Source organism: Magnolia sinica, chromosome 16 (assembly GCF_029962835.1).
Source record: "Magnolia sinica isolate HGM2019 chromosome 16, MsV1, whole genome shotgun sequence".
NCBI classification, from domain to species: Eukaryota; Viridiplantae; Streptophyta; class Magnoliopsida; order Magnoliales; family Magnoliaceae; genus Magnolia; species Magnolia sinica.
Genome location: NC_080588.1, coordinates 44,237,996 through 44,265,917, shown reverse-complemented (window position 1 = coordinate 44,265,917; position 27,922 = coordinate 44,237,996). Strand labels below are relative to the sequence as shown.

Here is a 27,922-nt window from a genome sequence, read left to right as displayed (position 1 = left end):
GAGAGAATCTCTGTCTTTTTGGAAAAACACGAGTCAGCTCGTGCTGACCAGTCTCCCAGGACCCGTGCATGGCGAGTGCACGCCCCTCCTGTGCACTTGCACCTTAAGGTGGGGTCCATCATGATAGTCGTGATAAATCTACTCCGTCCATTCTTCTAGGGAGCTCCACCAAAGGATCTTGGCCATTGATCAGGCTGATCTAAGGTCTAGGTGAGGCCCACAACTTGATTTGTAGTACTAATGGTGGTTTCCCGTCAATCTAATGGTCGGATGATTCCGAAGTTGAACGTCAACAGTTAAAAAGGTCTAAGGAGTCATTTAAAGTAGAACTCAATGGCTAACTTATGGACCATGTGCCCTATTATCATGTTACAATACATTTAATAATATCATTTGTTATTATTATTATTATTATTATAGTTTTTGATGATAGGTTATAGATTTTGAGAATCAAGGATTTGATTGATTTAATTTGTTGATTTCTATCAATTTTATGGGTAGATAGCTCCTAACTTGACCTAGGGTGGTTTTAGGGGTCATGGACTAGTACAAGCGCCTTTGATTGTGGTCACCGACAGTTACAAAGGTTTATAGTTCGATTTAGAGAGAATTTGTCAATCCACATGATCCGTTGACCTTATATTTCAATTGAACGCACCATAGTGAGTTTGAATGGCTGGATTGCTCCCATAAGGATAGTTAGTGGTCCACCAAGATGTCTACCTAAAATCTAGCCAATCCATCAGCTCCAATAACTTGAGATGGGCCACCAATCTGACTATGAGGCAGAGCCATAGCCCGAGTGGGACTCATATGATGACTTGACATTCCCTATATTGATACCTGACGGTTCAATGGTCAGGCCATAACCATACTTGATTTCCCATGTCCTAAAACATTTCTAGGCCAATCTAGATACACTTACACAGATAGCTCCAAGGTATGATGACTATATTGTTTAGTAAGTATCTAAGCTTTCTTAGATAAGGTGGTTAGATAACTTAGTCATTGTAAACAATGATGGATTGGGTATTAGTAGTTGTAAATTCACTTAACCGTGGATCAAAGGTACAATGATTAACTCAGGGTTTCCTACAGAGCCCTATTAGTGTGATCAAATGACATGTCAAGTATAAGACGCCGTTGCCCTGATTATTCAAGCTTCACAACTCCAAACGTATGGTTAGCTTTAGGCTAAACTAAAGGTGAACGTCCCATGAACTAGGTTTATATTACTAAGTTGGATCTTCACGGTAACACCCGAGTACAGAAAGGTACGGGGTGTTACAATAAGTCTTTTAGAAATTTAGTATATGAAGGTATTTGCTTTACAACATCTAGGAGAGGAATATTACCCTTCACTTACTTAAGCACCTCGAGAATATCCTGAGAATTAGAGAGAGGTTTTGGTACTATCAACTCTTGGGGAAATGGAGCAACTGACTTCCCTTAAGGTTCTGGTTCAAACTCTTGTGGGGCATGACTAGATCTATCATTGTTGTCCTCTTCTAGATCCTTAGGCTTTTCAGCCCTAACCGGAATGTTTTTGTCAATGGTCTTCTCACTCCTGAGAGTGGTGATAAATTTAGATTGCTCCATTTGATTTGAAGAGCTCGGGTTGCTAACTTCGTATTGCGGTTTTGGATTGGGAAGAGGTTGAGTAGGAAGGCTCCCCTTGCTCCCAATCACACTTTTAGTCTTAAGTCCTTGTATGACCTTTGTGAGGTCTTGAAAGACTTGTAGCATACCCTGATTGAAAAGCTCTTAATTTTGAAGGTGCTTTAAAACCGAATCCTCCTGAGGTTTCCCTTAATGTGGAATTTGATTAGTGAATCCCTGAGGTGTGGTAGTTTTTCTGTTTCTCCAACTGAAGTTTGGATGATTTCTCCAGTTGGGATTGTACATATTAGAGGTGGGCCCATTGAAAGGTCTTTGGTAATTATTTACGGCATTGGATTGCTCATTCAGTACCTCTTGAAAGGTAGGTATTGTTGGATAATTTTTAGTTGTGTGAATGTTGCAAGCACAAATACCGCAAACAGTTTCCTTAGCCTTATCCTTATTTAATTCCATGGCCTCGAGTTTTTTAGTGAGATTAGCCACTTTAGCATTAATATCATCATCCTCTTTCAGGAGATACATTCCGCCCCTCTCCTTGCATTGAGTCGGCCTAGACGTGGTGCTTGATTTTGGGGAGATGTCCCATGATTGTGTATTTTTAGCAAGCTTATCAAAACAGTCCCACACATCATCGACATTTTTATTCATGAATTCCCCATTGCACATTGTCTCTACCAATTGGTGCATGGGAGATGTCAGTCCATCATAGAAAAAATTTGTGATGTGCCACGTTTCAAAACCATATTGTGGGCATGAACTGAAAAGATCCTTGAGCTGCTCCCAACATTGGAAGAATGTTTCATCCTCCTTTTGGGAGAAGTTCATGATCGCTTTCTAAGGGTGTTCGTCTTATGGTATGGGAAAATTTTCTTTGTGAACTCCCTTGTCATATTATTCCATCTACCAATAGATCGAGGACATAGTGAATGTAACCACGTCTTAGTTTTCTCTTTCAAAGAAAAAGGAAAGAGTATCAACCTGATCGTGTTATCGGACACGTTTGGAAAGTATAGAGTGGTTATAATCTCGTCAAACTTTTTCAAGTGTAGATACAGATCTTCGAATTCAAGCCCATGAAATTTTGGAAGGAGTTGGATCACCCCTAGCTTGATATCCATGTGTCCCATATTTTCTAGAAAAACCATACATGAGGGTGTACTCACCCCCGCCGGTTGTAAATAGTCTCGCAAAGTACGAGGCAGGGTGCGTGATGCACCTCATTCTCATCTTGAACTTCTTCAACCTGAGGTTGAGGTTGTCTTTTGGGTTAATTGACCGGTCGATTGGCAGTCATCACTTTAATTGACTCTAAGGATCTCGAGTGGTGTCTAATCCTGTGATGGATAGATAACCCCTCAACTAATCCTCATTCACTTAAAAGACGTCGAGTGTTATCACAGACCCACATGGGCATGAAACACTCTCAGCTCTTAATTTCAAATACTAACCTAAACCTAAAAGAAAGAACGAAAATAGAAATTTAGAATTAGAAAGAGAGAGGGAATTAGAAAGAAGTTACCAAATTAGAAGTTCTTAAAATAAGATCCTGCAAAACAAACAAAACAAGGCAGTTTCTAAAACAGAAATTCTAAAATTAAAAAGTTTCTAAAAACAAAAATAGAAAGATGGGTTAGTTTCTAAAAAAAAAGAAGAAGAAAGCAACCTAGTCTCTAAAAACAAAAAGGAGAGTTTCTAAAAATAAAAAATAGAAAGTTTCTAAAAAGAGAAAAAGTTAATTTCTAAAGTCAAATTAAGAAAGTTTCTAAGCCTAGAATTAGAAAGTAGTTTCTAAAAATAGAAAAGGAAAGTTTCTAAACCTAAAAATAGAAAGTACAAAACCCCTGATCTTAACCTACTTCTAAAACTAATCAATCTCAGAAAGACATAGCCGTTAATCCCCGACAACAACGCCAAAAACTTATTCGCAACCCTAAGTGTAGGGTCGCAATGTAGTAATAATCACGGTAAGACCGTGGTCGAATCCACAGGGACTAATCTTGTGTGTCTATTCTAAAAGTAATTAGGGTCAAAACTAGGAGAAGATCTAACCTAAATCAGGAACGTAGGGAGTAATGGTGAGATGATGAATTTAGAAACTTAAGAATTTAAAGGCGGGAACAAGGGTTTCCAAGGATCCACTTGCAGTTATTAGGATGTTTCCTTATTTAATTTAAGACACTCAATTGGAATTGGAGTCCTATTCTATCTAATTGGAAGATATTCAATAAGGTTAGATCTGAATCTCCATTGACCTAATTCTCAATGGATGAAAGTTGTGAAGATTAGAAGTAATTTCATCACCAAACCATGCCCAAGAGACAATGGTAGACAACTGGATATATTGATCTAACAACAATCATGGGAGAATGGTGAAAAATAGAAGAGATTCCATCACCCATCCATGCCTAAGGGATGATGGAGAACAACAGGATTTCCTATTTTCACAATCTCCAAACAGAAAAGGAAGATACTTCAAGCTATTGTAGATCCATTGTAATTTCAGTCACAACAAACCTTTAAACACTAATAGTATTCCTTAAACATCAAACTAGAATCAAAGGAGTTTAACAATAAGAAGCATCAAATAAGAAAAACATCCCAACCATGCGACAAGCTTCACCCCTTAGCCTTAGTTAAGGGATCTAGCCAACCATAGACATGATTAGATTAAAAACCCTAGAAGAAGGCATTATAAACTAAGGAGAAGAGAAGAACTCTCAGGAAGCAGCTTCGCCCTTTTGCTTTGCTCCTCCAAACCCTAGATATCCTAAAAAGACTTAGAAAACCCTATTTATAAGCAAAGTTCCGCAAAATCACAAAATCAGATCAAATTTACATAGTCCACGTAAACACTGCGTAACGCCTTCAATGTCATCGAACACCCTTTGATGTCATCAAAGGTGTTTGAATCTAGAAGTCGCACTTTTTCCCTCTTTCGCACTGCGTAAGTCTCTGTGTCATCGAACTGCCCTTTAATGTTATCGAGCGAAGCTTCGATCCATCAAACATGTCTTCAAGTCATCAAGCATGTGTCCAAAACAGTCCAGCGAGTTGCTTTAATTTCTTTAAAAAATTCGATGCCATCGAGCAGTCTTCAATGTCATCGAGCACCTTCCTTCGAGTCATTGAACATGTCGTTGATTGATCGAGAAAGGCACCCAATATGTCCAGCAACCAACTCAATTTTCCTTCATAAATTCAATGTCATCGACCAGTGTTCGATGTCATCGAATGGATCTTCAATGTCATCGAATGGTTCTCGATGGCATAGTCTTTGTGATTTCTGTGCTTGTTCTTTCGAGTTCCTTTCTTCTCCACTTAGTTTTCTTGAATCTTGGAGTCTTGAAATCTTCAATCTTGGTGTCCAAAGATCCCTTCTTTGCTTTGATGACTTTTGAGCATTAAATCCATGCTTTTAGCATTCTTTTCAATCCAAGCTCTTAAATTCACCTTGCAACACAAACACATGTAAAATATACCATTAAGTCATATTATGTTTGTAAAACCAATAAATAAATGGGGGATAATATGCAATATTTAACCCTCAACACAACCCCTAACGAGCATTTTTCTAGTCCCGAGAAAAATATGCAATAAATAATCTTCAATCTCAGGTTCAAAATCCTTTTTTCAGAAAACAATCTTTTGTTTACTCAAGTATGAATGGGTAGAGATAAGATACGAAAATGAGATTTGAAAACCTAAGAGACGAATCACACAGGCAACCAGTCAACTAAGTTCTTTGTCAATAAGATCAATGTATAAGTCTATATATCATATTTTTCAATGTGCTCAGTGAAAATCAACTTACTTTCCATACGAATATTATTGTTTCATAATGTTAGCCATGCTCATCACTTCAAGATTGGTTTGAACTCAAGTACTAATTCCGAACTCATCCCCTTCTCCTTCTTTTTCCAGTTTTTGATTTTATATCGACGATCAATTTTTATCCATTCTTTATTTTTGTATTCTTTTCCAGAGTTTTCATTCTTTTTCCTGACCTCTTTGTCGATCTCTTGTTTTTTTTTAACTGGTTCTTTTCTTTTTTAAGGTGGATAAAATTCTCTAGACTCAATTCTCACCATCTATCAATGATTCGCATGCTAACAATTAAAACTTCTAGCATGTCTTACAGACGACAAATTGAATGTGCTCTATGATCTAGATTAACATGATATTCAAACTACCTCTTAATCAATTGAGCGCAAGCGCTTAGGTGATAAGTTACTTAGATGATTAGACTCCAACAATGCAAGACTCAATCTCTATCTTATCATACTCAAAGCATTCTCAGTACACAATTTATTGCTTCCCAAAAAGATTGCAACCTGAACATATTTAGAAATTTTTAAAATTTTTTGCCCAAAACTGAGGAAAACACTGATTAGGTAACCTAATCCCCTACACCCCTCACAAAAATTCTACATTGTCCTTAATGTACAAGAATGAAGCATGTAATGTAAATGAGGCAACAAAAAGAAAGGGAATGGTGATGGAAAGATAGTACCTGGAGGAAGGAAATTTGAAGCTTTTTGACAAATCTTAGCATAAAAATGGGTTGCACACAACAAAACTCTAAGTATAAGAAAACTATCATAAACAGTATAAAGCAAACTATCTTAGCCTTATGAAAGCGATAAACCTACCTAAAGCTCCATCAAACTAGGAGATGAATCCTGGTAAACAGGATCACTTAGAGGTATGGACATGTCCTCTGAATTGAATTTTTCAACAAATGGCTTTAATCAATGTCCATTTACTTTGAATTCATTGCCATTTTCTGGATTCTTTATCTCGACAACCCCATAAGGATACACATTAATAATAGTAAAAGGGCTGGTTTAACGAGATTGGAGTTTTCCTGGTAAGAGATGTAACCGAGAATTGTACAAGAGGACTTTCTGACCTGGTGTGAATGATTTTCGAAGAATATGTTGGTCATGAAACACTTTCATTCTGTCCTTGTAAATTCTAGAGTTCTCGTACGCATCATTCTAGATCTCCTCGAGTTCATTCAATTGTAGCTTATGCAGTGAACCAGTATTGTCCAAGTCAAAGTTCAAATTCTTTATAGCCCAGTAAGCTCTATGTTCCAATTCCACAGGTAAGTGGCAAGCTTTCCCATAGACGAGTCTAAAGGGAGACATTCCAATGGGAGTTTTAAAAGCTGTACAGTAAGCCCATAAAGCATCGATTAAGAGGATTGACCAATCCTTACGGTCAGTATTAACCATCTTTTTCATGATGTGTTTGATCTCCCTATTGGAAATCTCAACTTGCCCACTTGTCTGTGGGTGGTATAGAGTGCTCACCTTGTGAGAGATGTCATATTTCTTCATTAAGTTTGCGAATGGCCTATTACAAAAATGTGAGCCTCCATCACTAATAATGGCCTGAGGCATTTCGAACCAAGAATGGATGTTCTCTTTTAAGAATTTAATGACCGTCTGATGATCATTATTTCGGCATGAAGATTTAATCTAAATCTAGAGAATGTAAGAGAATAATTGTAAATTACTTAACTAAAACTTGTAAATTCAAAGCTGGGAAACTAGGGTTTCTAAGGATCGGCTTATCGAGATCAGCGAGATTTATGCTTGATTCACGAACACAACTGGAATCAGAGTCCCATCTTCATCCAATTGGAAGATAATCCATTAAAAACCAATTTTGAACTTCCTTTGATCTAGTTCTCAATGGATGAGAGGTATGAGAACTAGAAGTGACTCCATCACTAAACCATGCCCATGAGACAATGGTGAACAACAGAATGTACCAATCCACAACCAATCTAGGAGAATTATGAACGTTAGGAAGGATTCCATCATCCAACCATGTCCATGAGACAATGGTGAACAACAGGGTTCCCAAGTTCACAATCCCTATAATAAAAAGAACATACTCAAAGCTATCACAGATCTATTGTAATTTAAGTCACAACAAACCATTAAAAACTAAAAGTATTTCTTATAATCAAACTAAATTCAAAGACAGTTCAACTTAACATGAATCAAAGCCATAGAAATGATCCCATCACGCTACAAGCTTCACCTCTTAGCCCTATATAAGAGGTTTAGCCAATCATAGACATGACTGAACTAAAAATCTCTTAAAACATGACAAAATAATGATGGAAAGGGAGAGAAAATCTAGCCGTCTGATCCTTTACACATTTTCTCTCTCTCTCTCTCTCTCTCTCTCTCTCTCTCTCTCTCTCTTACTCTCACGTCTTACTTCCACTGCTGCCTCCTTTTCCTCCCTCTTTCTTCTCTCTTTTATAGCATTAGGGAGGGTAACTGGGTCAGTCACTGACCCTGTTTACGCACTCCAATTCGTAAAACAAATAGCCTACGTACCTCTGTTCTGCGCAGCAAAAACTCCAAGATGGGTTGTGTTTGATCCAAATTTGGAAGGAGGGTGTGTCCAGTCAAGCAACCGACCATGTAGGGACGGTTGAAATCCACATCTCCAGCTTTTAGATGGTTTGGATCATTGTCTTGATCCCGTGTTTGAGCGTTCTTATGCTGGAACATCTGGCTTTCTCGGACACACACCTTACTCATGAACCTGTGCTGTGATGATTGGTGGGCCCCTGATCAGTGCTACCAGGGAAATCCATTTCGTCCATTTGATTCCCCTCGATAAACCGGTCGATATGGACGGTTTTGCATCAGTTTCGGTGTGGCCCACGGGATTTTCTTACTGTCATTTGTCCTGCATTTGGATGGTTGAAAACCAATCTCCGTTGTCTTTTGGAATTCTGTCATATAGGTTTGGATCAGTCGGATCATTGGAGTCTACTGGACGGTCTAGATCACACGTCTGAGCTGAGATGGTGACCTGCAGAGATCATCCGTGGGTCTGTTCGGTGTTAGCAACAGTGAGAATGAAGGATTTTGAATCCTTGCAGGATTCTGCGTGTTAGCGCCTGCTGACCGTCTTGGTTGATCTGGTGCACAGCGGGTGTACGCTGTTGTGTACACCGACCACGTGAAGTGGGTCCCACTTTGATGTTTTGAGAGATCTACTTCATCCATCCGCTTTCCCATATGATTTAAGAGTTGAGTCCAAAATTGAGGCATATCTAAAGATCAGGTGGGCCCCAAATCAGTGATTTATGGCTGATCTTTCCCTTGGACCACTTCTACAAAGATCCAAAGGTTGCAAATTTACATGTACGGTTACTTTATGATACTCAAATCGGATATAAGGTTTTATGCCAAACGAATGGTGGGAAGGCTGTGATCTTGCATTCAGGACAATTTTTAGGCTTCCTTATCTTCAAACACTTGGTTTCCTCGGATCTTTGGCATGTGAATTCTTCAATATCGGTCTCCTAAGATCCGTCCCTTGCCTTGGTGATTCTAGAGCATCAAATTTATGATTTTAGTACCCTTTTCAATCCAAGCTCCTAAATTCACCTTGCAACACAAATATGATTAAAATAGAACATTAAACATTATCATGTACATGAAACCAAGTAATAATTAGGGTCTAATATGCAATATTTGACCCTCAATACATTTTTAAAGATCTTTAATAGGTAGCCATTTTCAATGACAACTGTTTTTTAGCTGGGTATTTTTTTTTTTTTTTAACATGATGGAAAAATTCCCCAGGCTGGTTCCTTCCATACTTGATGATCACCAAGTTAATAAATTCAATATCAAACTTAGACCTTAATGTGTAAGCTAGATGTGACGTGTGAAATCATGACTCAATTAATGTTTAAAACTTCTAATCATGGATTAATAATTCGAACTTAACTGTGAAATCTAAAAAGTAACAGAATCCACGATTTATAAATCACCAACATTAAGTATCTTATACTTCTAAATCATGGATGAATTTCAAAATCACTCGAATTTACAAAATTTTTGAAATTTTTTTATAATTTTTGCTCACAATTTTTGCTCAAGACTGAGAAGACACTGATTAAGTAACCTAATCTGTCACACCCCGAACTCGAAAAACGAGCTTACAAAATTTCCAATCGCCGAATCCGGTGCCGACAGCCTTCATAGTGCCCCATTCTCGGACCTCGGCACTCACATGCCAGATTCCGATCTTGGGATCCTATAAGGAGGATTTTCAGTATGAATTTTTTTTTTTTTGTAATGGAGCATAACCACAAGCATAACCACAAGCATAACAACATCACCACATATCCACTATATCAAAAACTTTAAGTACAATGCGGAAAGGGAAATACAGGGTGATCAAAATTCTAAAATAATCTGATGTGTGCTCCTGCCTCAGCGCTATTGTGATCCAATGCCACCTGCATGCAACAGTCGTGCATAAGCTTACAAAATCTTAGAGGGTGGTGTAAGTGTGTGCGCAAGGCAAGCGCCAAGTGTACAATATCAGAGTAATGCAAAAATATGCGGTAAGTCCATGAATGCTATCAGCTATACTAAAGCTATATGATCCAAGGCATGAATGCTATCGGCCAAACCAAGGCCATGCGATGCAAGGCCTATGCAGCGAAATGTCATATGCGAGATGCAAAGCAAGCATGCTAGTCCTCATCAAGTACACATATCAGTATAGTTCCTCTCTGGATATCTCCGGGGTCTAATACACTTCACACTAACTGCCTCCTCCCTAGCTACACAACCAAGCAAGTGGAAGAGACCACACTATCCGCCTGACCAGTAGTCTGTCAATACCTACCCAGCTCATCGATAACAGACTCATTTGCGAGCTGGTTAAACTCAGCCTAGCTTATAGCCCCCTCACTCAGGCGGATAAAGCCACACCTCCTTCCAATCGACCACAACACAGTGGGAGACGCGGCCTACTGGTATTTGGCACTCGAGCGCTCGTGTATCCACTCGGTTTAGACGTTGGAGCATCTCCTGGTATTAAAAAGGTTCTAAAATTTTCACCCAAGGACATCCTAAGTGCCCACAATGTTAAAGCTAATATTTTCGGTATCCGATACAACTATCTACGATGTGCCTGTAGAGGCCAAGACCTTGATGTCTCTAGGGCATGCAGTGATCACGACACACAATGCGAAATGTATGAGTCACACCGTTAGTCATGTAGCAATCCTACGCGTACCACGCGATCATGTGGGGCACTCCGTCTCATAAGGAGTCCCATAAATGTCTCAGCCCAACGGCTTTGCTATGATTATCACGCCCCAAACTCGGAAACTGGGCTCAAAAAATTTTTAATCGCCAAATCCGGTGCCGACAGCCTCCATAGAATCCCATTCTCGTCTCCCGGCACTTATTTACCAAGTTCTGATCCTGGGATCCTATAAGGAGGATTTCTAATATCAATTTGATTCGTAATGAGTATAACCATAAGTATAACCCACGAACAATAACCACAAGAACACCATCACAAATCCACTATGATAAAAAAAACTTTTGAGTACAATACGTATGAAAGGGAAATATAAGACAATGATAATAACAGAAACTCCAAAAGCTTGACTGCACGCTCCAACTTTAACAAGGCTACGGTTGCGTCCTGGCATCACCTGCACGCATCAATCGTGCATAAGCTTATAGAAAGCTTAGAGGGTGGTGTAAGTGTGTGCGCAAGATAAGCGTGCTCAGAGTGCAAGGTCAGATTAATGCGGAATCATGGTGATGAGTACATGAATGCAATCAGCCTTACCAAGGCTATGCGGTGCAAGATATGAATGCTATCGGCCATAACACGACCATGCGATGTGAGATGCAACTCAAGCAAGCCAATCCTCATCATATATCAATACAGTTCTCATTCTGGATAATCACTGAGGTTCAATACACTCTAAATGGCACTGTCACTCTCCTAGCCGCACAGTCTAAGTGAGCGTAAGAAACCCCATTATCCGTCTGGCCAATAGTTTGTCAATGCCTATCCGGCGCGTCGATAGCGGACCCATTATGAGTTGGTCAAACTCAGCCTAGTATTGCCCCCTACTCTCGGGCGAGTAAGGCCACACCCCTTTCCAACCGACTACGACACAGTGGGAGACGCGACCTCTTAGTATTCGGCCCTCGTGCGCTCATATATCCACTCAGTTTCGATGTTAGAGTCATCCTCTGGTACCATCGGGTTTAGAGATTTTCACCTAGGGACATCTATGGCGCCCCGATGCTAGAAATAGTATTTTCGGTATCCAATCCGGCCACCCACGATGTGTCTGTGGAGGCTATGGCCCTGATGTCGCTAGGGCATACAATAATCACAATCACACAAATGCAAGTGTATGAATCACACTACTAATCATGCAACAGCCATGCGTGTACCACACGCTCATGTAGGGTAACTCCACCTATCAGGGAGCCCATAAACAATCTGCCCGAGGGCATATGCTATGATCAGTCACTCCTCATATCAAGCATACATATGATGCGTATGATCATGAATCATGGATCTATACTAAACATGTTATATAGTGATGGACTCCATTCATAACGAAGATGGTCCTAGACAGCCTACACGCTACAAGCATGGGCCTATCAATGGGCCCTAGGGAGAGTTATAATGTGGACATTTAACCAACATTATTCGAACAATGTGGACGTCGAACCATCATTGCTCCCAAGGCTTAGCGGCCAAAACATCATTACATACATTGTAGTGGAATCTTACATTAGATTGGGCCTCGCATACATCAAGGTCAGCCCACAGAAAGGCCTCATATATGCCCAATGGGCCACATTATGTGGGCCAATCCAATGGGTCAAACATGCATTAAATGGGCCGATGGGCCGAGTCAAATGGGCCAAATCAAGTGGGCCGAGTCAATGAGCCGAATCAAATGGGCCCCCAAATACATCAAATCGGGCCTTATCAAGTGGGCCCCAAATACCTTACATGGGCCATACAAATGGGCCGAACCAACTACACCCATCAACCGTTATTAAAGATTATTTTAAAGCATTTTTTTAAAGAAGACATATCCAAAGATCATCTGGACCATACCTCACTTAACAGTGGTGATATAATTCCCACTATTAGAAATTTAGAGGGCCCACCATGTCATTCATTTTCCATCTAAATTGTTCATGAGGTCACAAGGACCTGAACAGGGAGGAAAACAAATATTATATTGATTTAAGACTGTTGTAACCCAATGGGGTTTCAATGGTAGACGTTCAAGTCCACTGTTTTATGTAGTGTGGTCCACTGATACTAGATCTGTCTCATTCTTGCCTCAAGCCATGAAATGAGCTTGCCAACTGATGGATGGTTTGGATGCAGCACATGCATCATGCTGAGGCCGGTCACCAAATGGATGGACAGTAGGGATGTAGCACATGCATCATGGTGGGGCTAGTCACCAAATGAATGGACAGCCTAGATATCACGCCTGTTGCGCGTGTGGCAGCAGGTGAAGCCAGCTATTGGCCAAGCCCACCCCAAAGCAACTGGCGGTGTGGGTATACATGCATTCTTCAGTGGGTCCCACGTGGGGCCCACCATAATCTATATCTGCCATCCAAACTGTTGAACAAGTCACATAGACCCTAGATGAAGAGGAACAACAAATTTTAATGATCCAAGACTCCTGTGACACCCAAGAGGGTTTCAATGGCAGACGTTCAACCCAACTGTTCTTGTGATGTGGGCCACCTGAGTCCATATACGACTGATTTCTAGGGGGCCCACCCAAATGCACGGTGTTGATGACATCATACATCATGGTGGGGCCCATGGCTGGCACCCATGGTCCCTGCCCGTCTGCTCCTTGGACACTTCTGCGTCTCTAATGTGTCAGAATTTCTGTAATTTTTCCCATGTGAGGCCCGCATCTAAAAAATTCAACCCGGCCATTGTATTCTACGACCCCTGATCGACCAAATGAGACTAATATGCGACGTGTTTTTGGCAAATAGAAGAATCAAGGTGGGTTTTAATGGTGATAACGCTATTTCCTATGGTATGGCCCGCCCGAGAATCGGATTGGTCTCAAATTTTGGCTCAACGTCAGAAATGAACCCAGGAATGAAATAGACGGCTTGGATTAAATACATACATCAAGGTGGGGCCTGCATGAGCAGCCCACCCAAAACTTTTTTAAAAAGGCTATATATATATATTTTGTTAACTGTTAGTACACGCCCATGTCAGTACATGCACTCCATGTTAGTCACCCCTACGTCCAGCTTCCAGGGACACTGGACGGCATGGATGATCACAGGCATCATGGTGGGTCCCATATAAATGTGGCCCACCTGTTTGGATCACTTGATGTTTGTGTTTTTCCTTCCGTCCGAGCCCACCAATGGGCTAGATGGTGTAGATCAACATATCCATCAAATGGGTCCGATGAGGGTCGATGTTGCGGATAGATTACATATTTCATGATGGGGGTCTACCTAGGTGGACCATATGGCTACATCATCAAAGAAAAGAAAGAAAGAGAGAAGAAAAGATAAGAAGGACGGTGATGGAGGGGCCCCGCCACTATGGGCCCCACACGATATAACTCATACATCAAAATGGGTCCCACCAACAAGTGGGCCCTAAATTAAGAATTTACGGCGGATCACCCACCTCTAGGCCTTCTCCTTGGTCCCTTAGCCTCCTTAGCTCCTTGCCTACACTTTGATGGTGGTTGATGGGGTTTTGATGGTGGGGATGAGAGATGAGAGGGTGGGCCACACTTGTTGTTTGGGAGAGAGGGAGCTTGGATGTGGGATGTTGCTTGGGAGATTTTTAAGAAATGAGGGAGAGAGAAGATGATAAGGATGGGTGATGGGTTGTAAGAAAGGGATGGGTGGAGTGATGTGTTGTAAGAAAGGGATAGGTGGAGAGAGAAAGAAAGTTGACTTTAGGAATGGGAGAGATGGGTTACTTGTACTTGGGTATGGATTGTACTTGACTTGTACTTGACATGAGTGATTGATTGATTGATGGGATATGTTGTAGAGATTCCCTTGAAATTTGCAAAGCGTGGCGTTTCTTCGGAATGAATGCAGGCCCACATCTTCTGACCTGGGTATCGGTTCGGTGCGTAAGTCACGGCGTTAGAACCGCGGCGACGGCACGATCACTAAGATATAAGTTTTGAATCGAGCGGATATTGGTATGCAGGACTCGACTTAGGATCATGCACAAACGTCCGATACGGGTCGATGGTTGCCAGAATTCAACCGGGAGGACCGTGGAAGCCTACGGAACATACAGACTAGGATATTGGTCTTATAATGATCAAACATTCCTGATATCAAGCATACATGTGATGCATATGGGCATGAATCATAGAATTGTACTAAGCATGTTATAAAGTAATGAACTATCCTTACAACGCAGATTGGCCTAGACAGCCTACACACAACAAGTACGGGCCTATTAATGGGCCCTAGGGAGAGTTATAATGCGGACATTTAACCAACATTATTCTTACAATGTGGACGTCAAACCAACATTGTTCCCAAGGCATGGCCCGCCATAAATATCATTACGCAAACCATGGTGGAATCACACATACAATGGACCTTATGTACATCCCATTAGCCCTTGACCCACAGGCCTCCAATACATTAAACGAGACTCATAACTTGGGCCTCATATATATTAAGGTGGGCCTCAACAATGGGCCACAAATACATTAAGATGGGCCTAATCACATGGGCCTCATATATATACCAAGGTGGGCCTCAATGGATGGCCACAAGTACATCAATATGTATATAATACATACATATATATATATATATACACACACACACACATAAATGAATCATATCAAAAGACCAATTGGACTGCACTCCAAATAACAATGGTGAGAATCATTTCCACCATTTAAAACTTTTAAGGCCTACCATAACGTTTATTTTCTACCCAATCTGATCATAAGGTCACATAGACCTGAATTAAGAGGAAAAACAATTTTCCTAATGATCCAAAACCTATGTGACAACAAGGTTTCAATGGTAGACATTCAATCCCTACTGCTTTTGCTATGTGGTCCACTTGATACTAGATCTGTCTCATTTTTAGCCTCAAACCTTAAGACAAGCTTGCTAAAAGGTGGATGATTTGGATGCAACACATGCATTACGATGGAGGTCCACATGAACTATGGATCTAACTCATTCTTTAGCCCATGCCATACAATGAGCTTTCAAAGTGGCTGGATGGTTTGAATGTAGTACATGCATCATGGTGGGTCCCACAGACCCTGCTGATGTCAACAGCAGTGGGACCCACTGTCCTTGTAGAATTGGTGGATGGCATGTATAAACACATACCCCATGGTGGGTTTCACCATTCACCTCGACGATGTGAATAAAACACATACATCCTTGTGGGTCCCACTTAGGGCCCACCATAATGTTTGTTTTCCATCCAATCTATTGATAAGGTCGCACAGACCTGGATGAATAAGAAAAACAAATTTCATATTGACCTAAAACTTTTGTAACCACCACAAATGGTTTCAATGGCAGCCATTCAATCACACTGTTTCCTACCGTGTGGGCCATCGGAGTCCCACCTACAGCTGATTTTTCGAGGGAACATGTTGCCCTAAAGGGGCCACGAAATGCACGGTGCTGATGTCCACACACATCACGGTGGAGCTCATGTTTGGGGACCCACGGTCGGCCAGGATCGTCCCAGCGCAGAGGACACTGTGTCGTCCTTGCAGCATTAGCAGCGTCAGCTGCTATTGTTTGCTATTATTATTTTTGAAAAAAAATTGAATTTTCATGGTTTTTCATAGGTGGGGCCCACATCAGGTGGATCCGACCCAGCCAATGGCTCCTATGGCTCAAGACAAGCCAAACCAGGCCAATATTCGGTATATTTTGCGGTCTAGAAATGACAGAGGGTATTTTAACGTAAAAATGTTGTTTGCTATGCTATGGCCCACCAGAAAGTCCGATTAGCTTCATTTTTCAGCTCAACGCCTCAAATAATCTGAAGAATAGGATGAACGGCATGAATTACATTCATGCATCAAGGTGGGGCCTACACAAGTGGCCCACCCCAAATGCTTTACACCAAGCTAATATTTGTGTTTTCTATTCAATGTCCAGCGTCCAGGGATGTTGGACGGTTGTGCATTTCAAGTGGGCTGCCCACGTGGGCCACTAAATGATGGGTGGTGTGGAAACAACACTCATAAAGTGGGCCCCATCTATAAATGTCTTGGATAAAATACATGCCTTATGGTGGGGTCCATCCGGGTGGGCCACACAACCACATCATCACATATAACAAGAAAAAAAAGAGAGAGGGAGAGTGAGAGAAACATGCATGTGATGGAGGGACCCTGACACTATGGGCCCTCCTTTGCAATCAATCATACATAAAGTGGGTCTCATTACACTTGGGCCCATCAAATCGAAAATCAACGGTGGAGATCCTTTCTCCACCAAGATGTAAGGTCTAGATGACCTTATTCATGAAAGGAGAATAAACATCATGATGGGGTCCATGGAGAATGTCCCCATCGTGGAATGATCATGAGGATCAAGGTGGGCCATCGGCCACACCTAGGGTCCAAAGTGAGATCCATACCATCAATCAGTAGGCCTCACTTGACCTATCACAAAAACATAAAAATCTATCCTATAAAGCACCCACTGTTGATCTTCTTGGTCCGTTGGAAAGCCGATCTCCTTGTGCTTTACTTTGATGGAGGGTGATGAGGTTTGAATGGCTAGGATGATGGTTTGGGGGGTGGGAAGTGGGCCATACACATGCACTTTTCTCTCACATCGGAGAGCTTCGACGTCCCTTTTTTTGCTTAGCTTGGAATGTGTTGAGAAATGAGAGACAATGGTGGTTGTAAGGGAGAGGTGATGGATGTAAGGTGATGTTGTACTTGACATGTATGGGTGTGTAAGAGGGTGAGAAAGAGTTGACTTGGTGGTTGCTTGACTTGGGGAGAAAGAAAGCATTGATTGATTGATTGATTTGAGTGATTGATTGATGGGACATTTTGTAGAGATTTTCTTGGGATTGTAAACGCGTAGCGTTTTCTTCAAAATAAACGCTGGCCCACATCTCCCTATCAAGGTATCGGATCGGTATGCAAGACAGGGCGTCGGAATCACAGCGACGGTGCGGTCGCAATGGTACAAGTCTCGGATTAAACTAACTCAAACCTACAGGATACGACTTAGGGTCATGCGCAAACATCTATTATAGGTTGCAGGTTGCCGAAATTCAACGGGAAGGATCGCGAGAGTCGACAGAACAGTACGGACTAGGATACGGGTCTTACATAATCTCTCATCCCCAACCTAAAATCTACATTGTCCTCAATATAAAAGATATAAGCATGCAATGCACTTGAGATAACAAAATTAAAGGAGAAGTGATGAAAAAGTAGTACCTGAGGAAGGAATCAAGAGGCTTTTCCTAAAGGATCTCAGCGTGAAGGTGGTTTAACACAAGAGTTTATTAACTTAAAATAAACTATCCTAACATAGCAGAAAACAACCTACCCTAAACAGCATAAAGTTGACTATCCTAAAATGGCATAAAGCAAACTATCTTAGAACAGAAAACAGAAAACCTAACTACACCCTCATCAGACTAGGAGATCAATCCTAACAAACAAGATCATTCAGAGGCATGGACATATCCTTTAAATCAAATTTCTCAACAAATGGCTTTAATCGATGTCCATTTACCTTGAATTCATTTTCATTGTTTAGATTCCAAATCTCGACAGCCCCATGAGGATAGACATTGGTAACAATGAAAGGGCCAGTCCAACCAGATCGGAGTTTACCCGGAAAGAGATGAAATCGAGAATTTTACAAAAGGACTTTCTGACCTGGTGTGAATGATTTTCGCAGAATATGTTGGTCATGAAATGCCTTCATCTTATCCTTATAAATTCTCGAGTTCTTGTACACATCGTTCCAAATTTCTTTGAGTTCATTTAACTGAAGTTTACATAGCGAGCCAGCATTGTCCAGATTGAAGTTTAAATTTTTGATCACCCAGTAGGCTCTATGTTCCGACTCTACAGGCAAGTGGCAAGCTTTTCCATAGACAAGTCTAAAGGGAGACATTTTAATAGGGGTTTTAAATGCAGTTCGGTAAGCCAATAAGGTATCAGTCAATCGAATTGACCAATCCTTTTGGTTAGGGTTAACCGTTTTTTCCAAAATGTGTTTAATTTTCCTATTGAAAATCTCAACTTGCCTACTTGTTTCTGGGTGGTGTGGAGTGCTCACCTTATGGGAAATGCCATATTTCTTCATTAAATTTGTGAATGGCCTATTACAAAAATGTGAGCCCCCATCTCTAATGATGGCTCGAGGCGTTTCAAACCAGGATAGGATGTTCTCTTTTACGAATTTAATGACCGTTCGATGATCATTGTTCCGGCATGGGATCGCTTCAACCCATTTAATGACATAGTCTACTGCTAGCAAAATGCATAGATTTCTAAAGGATTGGGGAACTGGTCCCATGAAATCGATGCCCCAATAATCAAATACTTCTATGATAAGAATGAGGTTCAAGGGCATCATATTTTGACAGGACAATGCTCCCAATTTCTAACAATGCTCACAAGCTTTGCAAAATTCATGAGTGTCCTTAAACAAAGTGGGCCAGTAAAACCCACACTGCAAAATCTTGGCCATGGTCTTTTTAGTAAAAAAGTGACCACCACAGGCCTGAGAGTAACAAAAGGAGATGACACTTTAATGTTCATCATCTGACACACATCTCCTTAAGATTTGGTCTAGGCAATATTTAAACAAATAAGGATCATCCCAGAAGAACTTACGCACCTCGGTGAAGAATTTTTTCTTATCTTGTGCAGTCCAATGTATTGGCGTGAAACCTAGCAATATCAGCAAACCAAGGTGAATGCGAGACTTTGAACAGTTGTTCGTAAGGGAACATGTCATTGATATGTGTTATCTCAAGGGAATTAAGGAGATCAAGGTAGGAAAGATGGTCAGCCACTACGTTCTCTACTCCCTTTTTATCTTTTATTTCTAAATTAAATTCTTGGAGTAGGAGGATCCATTTAATTAGGTGGGGCTTAGTATCATTTTTAGAAAGAAGATACTTGAGTGCCGCATGATCTGTGTAAATGACGATCTTGGATCCGATCAAGTAGGACCTAAATTTGTCTAAAGCGAACACTACGGTTAAAAGTTCCTTTTTCGTGGTCGAGTAGTTCACTTGGGTAGAATTTAGAGTTCTACTTGCGTAATGAATAACATAGGGATTCTTTTCTTTTCTCTAGCCTAAAATCGCCACAAGAGCATAGTCAGATGCATCACACATAAGTTCAAAAGGAAGGCTCCAGTCGGGTGGCTGCATGATAGGTGCAGTGGTTGACATGCCCTTGAGCTTAGTAAAAGCTTCCTAGCATTGCTTAGTCTAGTCGTATGGTGCATCCTTTTAAAGTAGATTACATAAAGGATGAGAAAGGAGACTAAAGTCCTTTATAAATCTTTTGTAAAAATTGGCGTGTCCTAAGAAGGATCATACGTCTCGTATGTTCTTGGGTGGAGGAAAGTTAGAGATAAGATCAATTTTTGCCTTATCTACCTCGATTCCTTTGGATGAGATGATATGTCCAAGGATAATTCCCTTACAAACCATGAAATGACACTTCTCCCAATTGAGTACCAAATTCTTTTCTTCACATCTTCTCAACACACATTTAAGATTCTTTAAGCAATCGCTGAAAGATGGACCAAAGACAAAGAAGTTGTCCATGAAGACCTCTAGATATTGTCCCACCATGTCAAAAAAATACTCATCATGCATCATTGAAAAGTGGTAGGGGCATTACATAATCCGAATGACATCCTTTGGTAAGTAAAGGTGCCTTAAGGACATGTAAATGTGGTCTTTTCCTAATCTTCAGGGGCTATATTTATCTGATTGTAGCCTAAATACCCGTCAAGGAAATAATAGTACGAGTGACCAGCTAGCCTTTCCAAGATTTAATCAATTAAAGGCAAAGGGAAGTGGTCCTTCCTCGTAACGGTATTTAACTTCCTGTAGTCAATGCACATTCTCCAACCAGTAGTAACTCTAGTTGGTACGAGTTCATTATTGGCATTGGTTATGATGGTGATTCCAGACTTCTTGGGAACCACCTAAGTCGGACTCACCCATTAACTATCAGATATTGGATACATGATACCCACATCTAATAGTTTAAGAACCTCAGCCTTAATCACTTCCTTCATGTTTGGATTTAGTTTACGTTGTGATTACTGAGAGGTCTTCGCATTATCCTCAAGATAAATGTGGTGAGTACAAATCAAAGGGTCAATTCCCTTGAGGTCTACAATCGTCCATCCAAGGGCTCCATTATGCTCAATGAGAGTAGATATGAGCATACTCTCCTTTTCTTTCTCAAGGTGGGAAGAAATTACTACCGAGTATGTCTCATCTTGACCTAAGTAGACATATTTCAAATTAGAGGGCAAAGGTTTCAGGTCAAGCTTCGGTGCCTTAAGGTTAGACGGCAGAGGCACTTCATCAGTTTGGGGTAACTCTTCAAATTATGGCCTCCACCGGTTAATTTTAAGTACTGACATAGTATCAAGCATGGCACCCATCTCCCTAATCATGTCATTATTAAAATCATGGAAGTGGGTCAAGCACGTCATTAGAGGGTCAGAGGATAAGGTCATCAAAGTTCTATCTTTCACGAAAGAGTCAATCATGTTAATGTCATGGAAATCGTCATCATCCTTAAACCGTTTGCCTGTGTTGAAAAAGATATTCAACTCCAATTTCATATTTCCAAAAGACATACTCATGACTCCATTTCCTGCAATTAATGATTGCGTTTGAAGTGGCAAGGAATGGGCGACCAAGAATGACAGGAATTTGAGTGCTCATGTTACTGATGGGTTCTGTATCCAAGATGATAAAATCTACCAAGTAATAAAATCTGTCAACCTAGACCAACACATCCTCAATTATCCCTCTCGGTACATGAACTGAGTGATCAGCAAGTTAAAATGTGGTTAGGGTTAGTTTTGATTCACCCAAACCTAACTATTTGTAGACAGAGTAAGGAATCAGATTTACGCTCATGCCTAAACCAAGAAGTGCATCATAATGCGGTAATTCCTGATTATACAAGCGATGGTTGGGCTACCGAGATCTTTGAATTTCTATGGCACATCTTGCTTTAAGATGACACTCACTTTTTCAGTTAAAATGATTTTCTTTTAAATATTTTACCGTCTTTTAGTTGTACACAAGTCTTTCAAAAATTTGGCATATGAAGGTATTTGTTTAACTACATCCAGTAGAGGAATATTGACCTTCACTTATTTCAACACCTCTAGAATGTCCTTAAAGTCAGAGAGAGGTTTTGGTGCAACTAACCATTGGGGGAATGGGGCATCCGACTTGCCTTGAAGTTCTAGTTCTAATTCTTATGGAGCAGTGTTAGGTCTATCATCGTTATCCTCTTCTGAGTTCTTAGGCTTTTCAGCCCTAACCGGAATGGTTTTGTCAATGGTCTTCCCACTCCTAAGAGTGGTGATAGATTTAGCTTCCTCTATCTAATTTGAAGAGCTTAGATCACTTATCTCGTATTGCGGTTTAGGATAGGGGAGAAGTTGAGCAGGAAGCATCCCCCTTTCTATAACCGTAACACGTGAATCCATCTTTTACATATATTTCATAAGTTCTCGTATTGCTTGAGTAAGCTCTTGAGTTTGTGTGGAATTTTGAACTAGTTCTTCTAGAGGTTTCACTTGATTTGGAATTTGATTAAAGAAACCTTAAGGAGTAGCAATTTGTCCATTCCTCTAACTGAAGTTTGGATGATTTCTCCAACTAGGATTATATGTATTAGAGGTAGGTCCTTTGAAAGGTCTTTGGTAATTGTTCATGGTAGTGGATTGCTATTCAACACCTCTTGAAAGGCAGGAATTGTTGGACAATTTTCAGTTGTGTGAACATTGCAAGCACAAATACCACAAACAGTTTCCTTAACCTTATCCTTCTTTAGTTCCATGGCCTTGAATTTTCTTATGAGATTAGACGCTTTAGCATTGAAATCATCATCCTCTTTCAGAAGGTATAATCCACCCCTCTCCTTTCATTGAGTGCGACTAGAAGTGGTGCTTAATTTTGGTTAAGTGTCCTATGATTGTTCATTTTATCAAGTCTATCCAAGTAGTCCCACACATCATTGACATTTTTACTCATGAATTCTCCATCATAGAAAAAGTGTGTAATACGCCACATTTCAAAACTATGTTGTGGGCATGAACTGACAAGATCCTTGAACCTTTCCCAACATTGGAAGAATGTTTCATCCTCCTTTTAGGCGAAGTTCGTGATTGACTTTCTAAGGGTGTTCATTTTTTGATGTGGAAAAAATTTCTTTATGAACTCCCTTATCATGTCATTCCATGTGCCACTAGATCAGGGATGTAGTGAATGCAACCACGTCTTAGCTTTCTCTTTCAAAGAAAAAGGAAAGAGTTTCCATCTGATCGTGTCCTCAGACACGTTAGGAAAATATAAAGTGGCTATAATCTCATCAAACTCTTTTAAGTGCAAATAAAGACTTTCGGATTCAAGTCCATGGAATTTTTCTTGATATCCATGTCTTATATTTTTTAGAAAAACTATGCATGAGGGTGCACTGACCCCTGCCGATTGTAAATAATCTCGCAAAGTACGAGGCGGGGGTGCTTGATGTACCTCATTCTCATCCTAGACTTCCTTAACCTGTGGTTGAGATTGTCTTCCCGGTTGATTGACCGGTTGATTTGTAGCCATAACCTCAATTAACTCTAGGGATCTCAAGTGGTGTCTAATCTTACGATGGATAGTTAACCCCTCAACCAATCCGCCTTCACTCAAAAGACGTTGAGTGTTGTCATGGACCCACTTGGGCATGAAACACTCTCAGCCCCCAATCTCATATTCTAACCTAAACCTAAAAAGGAAGAAAGGAAATAGAAATCTAGAATTAGAAAGAAGTTACCAAATTGGAAGTTCCTAAGTTAGGTCCTGTTAAACCAAACAAAACAAGTCAGTTTCTAAAATAGGAATGTTAAAATTAGAAAGTTTCTAAAAATAAAAATAGAAAGTAAACTAGTTTCTAAAAAAGGAAAGTTTCTAAAAACAGAAAATAAACCCTAATCCTAAAAATAGAAAATTAGAAAATTAGAAAGAGATTACCAATTTAGAAAGTCTATATCAAGATCCTGCAAAACAGGAAAGTTAAGTTAGTTTCTAAAAATCAAACAGAAAAACCTAAACCTAAAATTAGAAGACCCTAATCTTAACTTAATTTTAAAACTAGTTAAACTCAGAAAAACGCAACCGTTAGTCCCTGGCAACGACGCCAAAAACTTGTTCACAACCCTAAGTGTAGGGTTGCAATGTAGTAATAATCTCAGTAAGAGTGAGGTCGAATCCACAGGGACTGAACCTTGTACATGTTCTGAAAGTAACTAGAACTAGAACTAGAAGAAGATGTAATCTAAATCTGAAGAATGTAAGAGAATAATTGTAAATTAATTAACTAAAACTTGTAAATTCAAAAGTGAAAAACTAGGGTTTCCAAGGATCCACTTGTAGAGATCAGGGAGATTTATGCTTGATTCGCGAACACAACTGGAATCAGAGTCCCATCTTCATCCAATTGGAAGATAATTCATTAAAAACCAATTCTGAACTTCCTTTGATCTAGTTTTCAATGGATGAGAGGTATGAGAACTAAAAGTGACTCCATCACTAAACCATGCCCATGAGACAATGGTGAACAACAGAATGTACCAATCCACACCCAATCTAAGAGAATTATGAACGTTAGGAAGGATTCCATCATTAAACCATGTCCATGAGACTATGGTCAACAATAGGGTTCTCAAGTTCACAATCTCTATAATGAAAAGAACATAATCAAAGCTATCGCAGATCTATTGTAATTTAAGTCACAACAAACCATTAAAAACTAAAAGTATTTCTTATAATCAAACTAAATTCAAAGACAATTCAACTTAACATGAATTAAAGCCATAAAAATGATCCTATCATGCTACAAGTTTCACCTCTTAGCCTTAGCTAAGAGGTTTAGCCAATCATGGACATGACTGAACTAAAAATCTCTTAAAATATAACAAAATAATGAGGGAAATGGAGAGAAAATCTGGCCATCTAATCCTCCACACGTCCTCTCTCTCATGCTCTCACGTCCTACGTCCACTACTGCCTTCTTTTCCTCCCTCTTTCTTCTCCCTTTTATAGCATTAGGGAGGGTAGCTGGGTCAGTCACCGACCCTGTTTATGCACTTCAATTCACAAAACAAACAGCTTGTGTACCTCTGTTCTACAGAGCAAAAATGCTAAGATGGGTTACGTTTGATCCAAATTTAGGGGGGTGTGTCTAGTCAAGCAATCCCACCACATAGGGACAGTCGAAATCCACATCTCCAACGTTTAGACAGTCTGGATCATTGTCTTGATCCTGTGTTAGAGCGTTCTTGGTACCCGAATGTCCGGCTTTCTAGGACGCATGCCCTGTGCAAGAACCCGCGCTGTGATGATCGATGAGTCCCTAATCAGTGTTAGCAGGGAAATCCATTCCGTCCATTTGATTCACCTTGAAAGACTAGTCGGATATAGACGGTTTTAAATCATTTTCAGTGTAGCCCACAGGATTTTCTTACTGTCGTCCATCCTGCATTTAAACAGTTGAAAACCAATCTTTGTTATCTTCTAGAATTTTGTCATCTAGGTTCAGATTAGTCAAACCATTGGAGTCTACTGGACAGTCCAGATCGGACATCTGAGCCAAGATAATGGCCCACAGAGATCGTTTGTGGGTCTGTTCAGGCGTTCGCAACAGTGAGAATGGAGGATTTTGAATCCTGGCTGGATTCTGTGGGTCAGTGCCCACTAACCGTCTTGGTTGGTCTGGTGCATAGCAGGCGTACGCCTACTATGTACACCGGCCACTTGAAGTGGGTCCCAACTTAATGTTTTGAGAGATCAACTCCATCCATCCACTTTCCCATTTGATTTAAGGGTTGAGTCCAAAATTGAGGCATATCCAGAGATCAGGTGGGTCCTAAATTAGTGATTTAATCTTTATGATACCTAGGCCGGATATAAGGTTTCAAGCCAAATGATGGTGGGAACCCTATGATCTTGCATTCAGGATGATTTTTCAGGCTTCCTTATCTTCAATCACTTGTTTTCCTCGGATCTTTACATGTGAATTCTTCAATCTCGGTGTCCTAAGATCCGTCCCTTGCCTTGGTGATTCTAGAGCATCAAATCTATGCTTTTAGTACCCTTTTCAATCTAAGCACCTAAATTCACCTTACATCACAAACATGATTAAAATAGAACATTAAACATTACCATGTATATGAAACCAAGTAATAATTGGGGTTTAATATCCAATATTTGACCCTCAACAAGTCATCCATGAAGACCTCTAGATATTACCCCACCATGTCAAAAAAAATACTCAACATGCATCGCTGAAAAGTGATGGGGGCATTACACAGTTTGAATAGCATCCTTTGGTAAGTAAAGGTGCCAAAGGGACATGCGAATGTGATCTTTTCCTGATCTTCAAGGGCTATCTCTATCTGGTTGTAGCCCAAATAACCGTCAAGGAAACAATAATAGGAATGACTAGCTAGCCTTTCCAAAATTTGATCGATGAAGGGTAAAGGGAAGTGGTCTTTCCTCATGACGGTATTCAATTTCTTGTAGTCAATACAAATTCTCCAACCAGAAGTAACTTTAGTCAGCACGAGTTCATTATTGACATTGTCTATGATGGTGATTCTGGACTTCTTAGGAACCACCTGAGTTGGACTCACCCATTGACAATCAGATATCGGGTATATGATACCCACATCCAATAGCTTAAGAAGCTCGGCCTTAACCACTTCCTTCATGTTTGGATTTAATTTATATTATAGTTGCCTAGAAGTTTTTGCATTATCCTCTAGATAAATACGGTGAATACAAATCGAAGGGTTAATTCCCTTGAGGTCCGTAATCGACCATATAAGGTCTACTTTATGCTCAGTGAGAGTAGAAATGAACATACTCTCTTATTCTTGCTTAAGGTGGCAAGAAATCACCATCGGCTATGTCTCATCTTGACATAAATAGACATATTTCAAATCAAAGGGCAAACGTTTTAGGTCAAGCTTTGGTGCCTTGAGGTTAGACGGTAGGGGCACTGCATCAGTTTGGGGTAACTCTTTAAATTGTGGCCTCCACCGATTAACTTTAAGTGCCAGCACGGTTTCAAGCATGGTCCCCGTCTCCCTAATCATATCATTATTAAAATCATGGGAGTGGGCCAGACACATCTCAAGAAGGTCAGTGGATAAGGTCAAAAGAGTTCTATCTTCCATGAAAGAGTCGATCATGTTAATGTCGTGGAAATTGTCCTCATCCTCTGACTGTTTGCCTATATTGAAAAAGATATTCAACTCCAATGTCATTTTCTCGAAAGACAAACTCATGACTCCATTCCTACAATTAATGATTGCATTTGATGTGGCAAGGAATGGGCAACCAAGGATGATGAGAATTTGAGTGCTCATGTCCACGATGGGTTGAGTAGCCAAGACAATAAAATCTATTAGATAGTAGAATTTGTCAACCTGAACCAACACATACCCAATTATACATCTCGATACACGGACTGAGCGATCGGCAAGTTGTAACGTGGTCAGGGTAGGTTTTAATTCACCTAAACCCACTTGCTCGTAGACCGAGTACGGGATCAGATTCATGCTCGCTCCTAAGTCAACAAGTGCGTGCTCAATCCGGTAGTTCCCAATTACGCAAGCGATGGCTGGGCTACTGGGATCTTTGTACTTTTATGGCACATCTTGTTTCAAGATGGCACTCTCTCTTTTAGTTAAAAAGATCTTCTTTTAAATATTTTACCGTCTTTTGGTCATACATAAGTCTTTCAGAAATTTAGCATATGAAGGTATTTGCTTCAAGACATCTTGTAGAGGAATATTGACCTTCACTTGCTTAAGAACTTCTAGAATGCCCTGAGAGTTAGAGATAGGTTTTGGTACTCTCAACTGTTGGGGAAATGGAGCAATCGGCTTCCCTTGAGGTTCCGGTTCTAACTCTTGTAGGGCATGACTAGATCTATCATTGCTGTCCTCTTCTAGATCTATCATTGTGGGGCATGTCAATGGTCTTCCTACTCCTAAGAGTGGTGATAGATTTAGCTTGCTCCATTTGATTTGAAGAGCTCGGGTCGCTAACTTCATATTGTAGTTTTGGATTGGGAAGAGGTTGAGCTGGAAGGTTCCCCTTGTTCCCAATCGCACTTTTAGTCTTAAGTCCTTGTATGCCCTTTGTGAGGTCT

General features: G+C 40.4%; 1 non-coding gene across 1 annotated transcript; it reads left to right on the top strand.

Annotated features, from left to right (window-relative positions):
- The first annotated feature begins 22,795 nt into the window (after window positions 1–22,795).
- On the top strand, window positions 22,796–22,902 carry LOC131230008 (small nucleolar RNA R71). The gene has a single exon (XR_009163738.1). It is a non-coding gene; the product is annotated as a small nucleolar RNA R71 (small nucleolar RNA).
- Window positions 22,903–27,922: the final 5,020 nt, after the last annotated feature.